General features: G+C 30.6%; 1 long non-coding RNA gene across 1 annotated transcript; it reads right to left on the minus strand.

Moving 5' to 3' along the window:
• Positions 1–1,165: 1,165 nt before the first annotated feature.
• LOC107842036 lies at positions 1,166–2,125 on the minus strand. Its single transcript, XR_001665574.2, has 2 exons — positions 1,756–2,125; positions 1,166–1,357 (listed from the first exon to the last, which is right to left on the minus strand). It is a non-coding gene; the product is annotated as an uncharacterized LOC107842036 (long non-coding RNA).
• Positions 2,126–6,875: the final 4,750 nt, after the last annotated feature.

The raw sequence follows: 6,875 nt of genomic DNA on the forward strand, positions 1-6,875 counted from the left end.
GAGCATTTTTCACGACATTGTTAGGTTACAATGTATAATTATGATCATACCTAATTGTTAATGCAAATCACACAGAAGATTTTATGAGTTACTTTCAATTATTGCATTTGTGTTCAATTTGTGCAAGAATTTTAAGACCTTTATTGACTTTGAATGGACCTATCTCTTCGGACGCCCCAATTTATAAGAGAATACGAAAATCTAACTCTAAAGATTAGCAAAATTTATAAACCGAAAAAAAAGTAATATTTTTCATTGAATAGTTAATATAAATCCACAGTTTGAATTCTGTGTGATTAAGATTAATTAGTAGCATTTCTGAAAGAACACTTCTGTTCCAAGGGCTGCTGACTTTGGTGGCCTAAAGCAAAAACTGAACGGAGGTCTTAAATTTTTAAGAAAAATATATATATTTTCTTATGAACTCTATATTTTTATATATTTTGAGATACAAAGTTGTTGGAGTAATATTTTTTATAGTCAATTTCTTCTGATAATTTTTCTTTCGTTAATATAACTAATGGATTCAATCTTTCTTGTTACATAGTACTTTAATGCTTAAATACATCAAACTTCTAATAATTCTTTACTTTTATATAAGAAGTTTATTTTTTCTATAAATAGTATTTAATAATTTTTTTATAAGAAAATTATAATCTATTATTGTGAAAAAATAAGGCCCCACAAATTTAGGGTCTAAAACGGTTGCCTATTTTTTCGGTATGCCTATTCTGTATAGCTGGCCCTATTCTGTATAGCTGGCCCTATTCTGTTCAAAAAGCTATGGTTGGAAAGGTTCAATCGTGTTTTTTCTTTTTGTAGCTGGTAAGGTAATTAGGTTTTTAGAATGACTATTTTAGTAATTTCACTATAAATGTATGGAGTTCATACATTTAAGGTCGTACAGAGTATTGATATGATTTTCTTGGACAATTCAATGTTTACAAATTAAAAATTACTATAAAGTATAGATATGATTTTCTTGGACAATTCAATATATACAAATTAAAAGATCAAGAAAATAAATTTTTTTTGGGGATAATAGTACCCGTAAAGTTAGATGTGTATAGTTGACAATTGAGTAATACGTTGGGAGTTTTGTTATATTCTCCATAAATGTATATGAATTGAACTTTAGTGCAATCAACATAATGAAGACACACTATTAAATCAAAAAAAATTAATTAAATGTAATTTTATTTTGTTTAATTCTTAGCATTACAATGCCACGGGAAAAAGAAATTAATAATAATTTAAACAAAATTCTACTATTTTATTCTTCATTTTCCCTAACTCCTTTTAGAGGTGATTCCCTGCATCTTTGGTCCTGATCAAGGCATGATTTCCTCGAATTCTTCTGTTAAAAGTAGAACACAAAAAATAATTGTAAGCAGAAACAGTTTGAATATTATTTCAAAACGATTAATAAATAAAAAGATGGTCATGCATTGTCAAATGCTACCTACATTAGTTTTGAGAAACTGAATTTATTTAACAATGTTTGATGTTTCCAAAAAAAAAAAGTGAAAACATTTTTTTTTTTTATTTATCCCTAGAATTTCCTTGTTAGTAGATTGCATTTAAGTGAGACATTTATAAATTCTTTTAAAAAAAATAAAAAAAAATAAGGATAATTGTGATAAACATTGTTATATTATTAAAATCTAAATATTTCTTCAAGAGCTGCATCAATATAAACAGAATAATTTTTTAAAAAGATTAACATGAATGATCAGAGATATTAAAAAAAGGTACCTTTGAGTTGCTTAAAACTGCAATCGGTCTCACATTTCAATGCACAGACAGTGTAGCCATGACCAGAGGCAGCACAATCCTTGTGACAGTTTTTGTAGCAGTTTTCGAAATCAGCCGTGGAAACTCGCACAGCTGACAACACAACCATGCACATCAAAAATACTATTACAAGCTTATTGGCCTCCATTTTTTCACGAAGGCTAATTTGTTGTTTTGTTAATAGATTTTGCTTTTTTTCTGACTGATTTTCTTAAGCTTATTAGCCTTGGACGAATTGTTGATCATAGACTGATTTTCTTAAGTTTATTAGCCTTGGACGAATTGTTGATCATAATGAGATCCTATGTTTATAGCAGTTTCAACCCTTTAAATTAGAGGATAAACCTTAAAATAAGAAAAAATAGTGGATTTTCTTGGATTTCGGAAACCATCCCTTTTCTCTTGAATTAAATTTTAATTTGCATACGATATGTCGTACATCATTCTTTGGTTATTATTCAATACTTGCCACTAAAAAATTTTAATGAGTGAGATACACTTATTACATAGAAGACATAAGTTGTATAACATTTCACTACTATTTTGATACGTGGATTATGAACCCATTTTCTCAATTTAAAACTATGGAGAAGAGAGAGAATCTTTAATTTGTGCAAGAAATCGAAAATGACTAGTAGGCTCCACACAAAATTGAATTACGGAAATTATAATCAACTCGAGGCCGATTGACTTGAAAGACTCGAAATGTCCTTTTTGAGCTGTTTTATTGTAATTAAAGTGACAAGGGAGGGTGCTAATGACATTTCACATTTTTTTCCTACCCAAATTACTCTTTTCATTTCAAAACCGGCTGATTTTTTTTAAAAATCATTCCCCACACCTATGTTGTCATGTCTCCCACTATCTCTTTCCACTTATCCTTTATCTTCCCCATTTATTTCACTTATTCGATTTTTTTTTTTGATTTTTTATAGTAAATTAGGGTTTGAGACCTTCTAATTTAGGAACTATTCATTGGGCCCATTTATTATTGTGGCTCGATTTTGAGAACCTTTTGTTTGGGCCCAATCCAACTAAGTAGATTGTTAAAATTGTTCTCATTTTAGGTTTAATTTGATGTGCATATGTGTAAATTCTTCATGGGTCATTTCGTGGGCCTTAAATACAAATTAGGATTGGGGTGAAGTTCTTGTTAATATGAAAAAGAAAAAAAATGTACATAGAAAAAAAAATTGTTGAAGTGTAAAGGTACAATTTATGATTATGCCATAAATAACATTCCATCGTCTTTATTAATTTACTACACTGATGCGCAAGTCATTAATTTTGAATTATTTTTTACTATATGGATTACTAGGTACAGAATAATAATGTAATATTTTTAGTGATAACTGTTGGAATTGTTGCTATCAATGTTGATGTGCATTGCGTATTGACATTGTTCCACCCTTCAAAATCTGTCAAATATTTTTATTCATTATTTTCACTTCGTGAATGGAAGCATTGACAGGCATAAACGTATTGTAAAGTTAGTGAACGTTTGTGGTTTTGCTAAATTTATTAAAATGAAAAAATAACTGTTTGCATGCTAAGTGACATCTCTACTATACATTATGTCATTTTTTTAGTGAGCACTATCATGGATAATTAGGGCTTTTATATAACACATTTCGTTGCAGTATGAATTAGCACTTATATCAACTAAATAGTTAATTAGCACGCAGTTCCTCCATTTTGAATTTTCTTCTCCCATATTCAAGTATAATTTGAAGCAAATTTTCATATATCCTAGTTCAATTAAGGAAGACTATTAGGTGAGAATGTATTCAACAATTTATTTGTTAAGCCATCCAACATACAATCATGTTTAAACATTTGTTGAAGTTGTTCTTGGACAATAGGACATTTAGAGTTAAAGATTTGGACATTAACACATTCAATTGATGTGTCACACACAAAGTTCATAATCTTTTGTCTCAGTGCTTTTTTTGTAGCGAGTTTGTGTTGGACACTTATTATTTGTTAGTTGCAGTTCATTACACAATTATAAAGAAGGTATTTATTTTTGGAATAAGTTTGATGAAGAGTAATTGGCTTCAACAAAATATTTTACCTTGTTCAGTCCAAAGTCGTACTTACAAATATATTGATCTGGACAACTTTTACTTTTCATATACCGGAATAGTGAAAAGAAGAAATGAATTTGTAAGGAATTTGAATAACAGTCTTCGTTTTTGTTCAACGTCTAATCTACGGTTTGTCCATAACCTGAAAACTTCTTCACACAGGGATTATATTAACATTTAATAAGATAGATCGGTCGGTACTGTTAGCTATCTCGATAACCAAAATGTCGTCTACTTCGATACCTGTAGCATGGATGAAAAACTTTTAGCCGTAGTATATCCTCTGGCCTCTTAAATAAAAGGGGAATTAAGAGTAGAGATATCACTTTAATAAATAAAAGGGGAATTATAAAAGACATTCAAATCATTACATAACCTGAAAAATACTTCACATAGGAATTACGTGTTTAACATCTAAGAAGACAGATAGGAAATTACTGTAGGTGATTAGAAAGACCAAAACTTCTCCTTATCGAATACCCCCATCACAAATAAAATCTCTCCACCTGTCATATATCTTCTTCCTATCCCGATGCTCGCAGAATAATTTAGCACAATACGACTTTCCATTACCACAATGACTAATGATTACTGGCGCTGGGCCGATAGGGAAGTATTTGCTTGCCTCTGGTGGTATCCACTGAAAAGGGGAAAAAAATGAAAGAGTTACTCAAATTTAAAGAGAACAAAGTTAAATAAATGTAATAATGAAACATAGAATCCTTAATGAAGAAAAAAAATTAGAAATTACCACTTCGTCATGTGTCACGTCTGTTATGTTCAGCGTAATAACAAATTCTGGAAAGGGAGAAGTAGGGTTGAGATCTACTTATGTGAACCTTATTTTTGGTGGTGGGGGAATAAGAATAGGGTTTTGGTTGAGATTCCGCAGTGTATTGTGAAAGAGAGTGTCGATTATAATTTTCGTATTAAAGGGATATTTTTAGCTTCCCTCCAAATAACTACATGTAAAGCTTTGGTGGGAGTTGAAAACATTGTGAAAATGCCTTGAAAATATTAATTAATTAAATTAAATTAAAAAAGAGAACAACAGTCTTGAACTTGAGACCTATGAAATCTAAAGTTGATGTTTGACCAAGCTGCTGCAATAGCATTCAATCCTACTTGGCATGCATTATTATTTTTATTGATGCGCTACTTAGGTTTCATGTAGATTAAGGGCGTCGTTATGTATTACATGTTGATTGCCAAACACAAATTAAGGGGCTCGTTATGTTTTACATGTAGATTCCATATCTGTAACAAAAAATGGCGTATGCTTGAATGTTCAATTGATTATCCAAATCGTGTCATCTATTAGTGAATTCAACTGAATGACTTATAATCGTTAGTTGTTGATGTCATATAATTTGTTCATACATTGAGTATGACAGTGAACCGACTTAATTAATGTGAAGAGAATGACAATGTTGATCAAATCAATGTTAATTGAATATACAATAGTGAGAAAGTTTGATTGACGTATAGTCTTAATATTGAGTCAATGTATGTTTTGTGCAATCGTAATTGTTGATTTAACGTGTGTTTGTAATTTAATACATTTTGATTAATTCATGGACATAGAAAATGGAAAGATTGTTTTAAGTATATACAACTTATTATTGTCACAATTAAGAAATTAATTTCAATCATAAGTATGCATAGACAGCTAATATTATCTGCCAAATTGCAAACTGTTGTTCCTAAATATTGCCCAATTTGGTTTTAATGTATTATATAGAACTTGTGTGGCCGTAATGAATTATGTTGATTCTCAATTTGTCAATATTATATGCAATAACTTTACCAAATTAACTCGCGACAATAGATTGTTGAAGGAATGTGCGTTATAACGAATTACGCCGACTCTAAATTGGTCACCGTTGTATCAAGTACTATTAACCAATTGACTCGTGGAATGTGTTTGTTGAATGAATGTACGTAGAAATGAATTGTGTCGATTCTCAATGTGTCAACATTATATGCAATAAGTTTACTAAACTAACTCCTGACAATGGATTGTTGAACGAATGTACGTTATAACGAATTGCGTCGACTCTCAATTAGTCACTGTTGTATCAAACACTATTATTAAATTGACTCGTGGCATGTGACTATTGAATGAATGTACGTGGTAATCAATTGTGTCGATTCTCAATTTTTCTGAATTATATGCAATAAATTTACTAAATTAACTCGTTAGAAAATTGATTAATGATTTTGGTTACTCTTAGAAATTTTCAACATAACAATTTTGAAGCAGAAAGTAAATAAAGATGAATAAATGTGATGTACACGAACTACTGAATTTATTTACCAGAACAAACCAACACAAAAAGGTATTAGTGTAACGCCCTAATTTTCTAAACCGAAATGCTACACGGTGCTTATGACCCCAAGGGACCACAAGCTAACCCATTACTGATATCTATACCTGTATACTACAATTCATGACATAATGCGTAAAACATGCACAATAGGCCATAGGGTTCAACTGAAATAATATAACTTCCATATGGGCAAAAAATACCCAAAACAACTGAAAACTGAATCTGAAAGCTAAATCTGAGCATAAATCCTAAAGCCTCTAAATACTGTCTGAAATAAGGAGTTGAAGGAACATGTCTCCAACTAACTCCATAAAACTGAACTGAAGAAATAAATGAATAAATCAAATAATGTCACCCTTGAGTGAAGAGGACTCACTGCAACTCTGTATTGGTGAATGCAACTGCTACTGCTGGTATGGGACTCGTGCCTCTGAACCTATGGTGTAACATAAAAAGAAAGAACCATAGTGCAAATATATCAGCACAACTGGAGTACTGAGTATACGAGTGAGGTAGGCTAATGCAAGGGTTTATGTGCATGAATAATATTACTGACTGACTGATATGAACATAAAAGTATAAACATACATACATAGTAACTAAGATCATGAGTACGTGATGGATAAATTTGTATGCTAATACATGGTTGGAACCGTAGTTCTGA

The sequence above is a fragment of the Capsicum annuum genome, chromosome 9 (genome assembly GCF_002878395.1).
Source record: "Capsicum annuum cultivar UCD-10X-F1 chromosome 9, UCD10Xv1.1, whole genome shotgun sequence".
NCBI classification, from domain to species: Eukaryota; Viridiplantae; Streptophyta; class Magnoliopsida; order Solanales; family Solanaceae; genus Capsicum; species Capsicum annuum.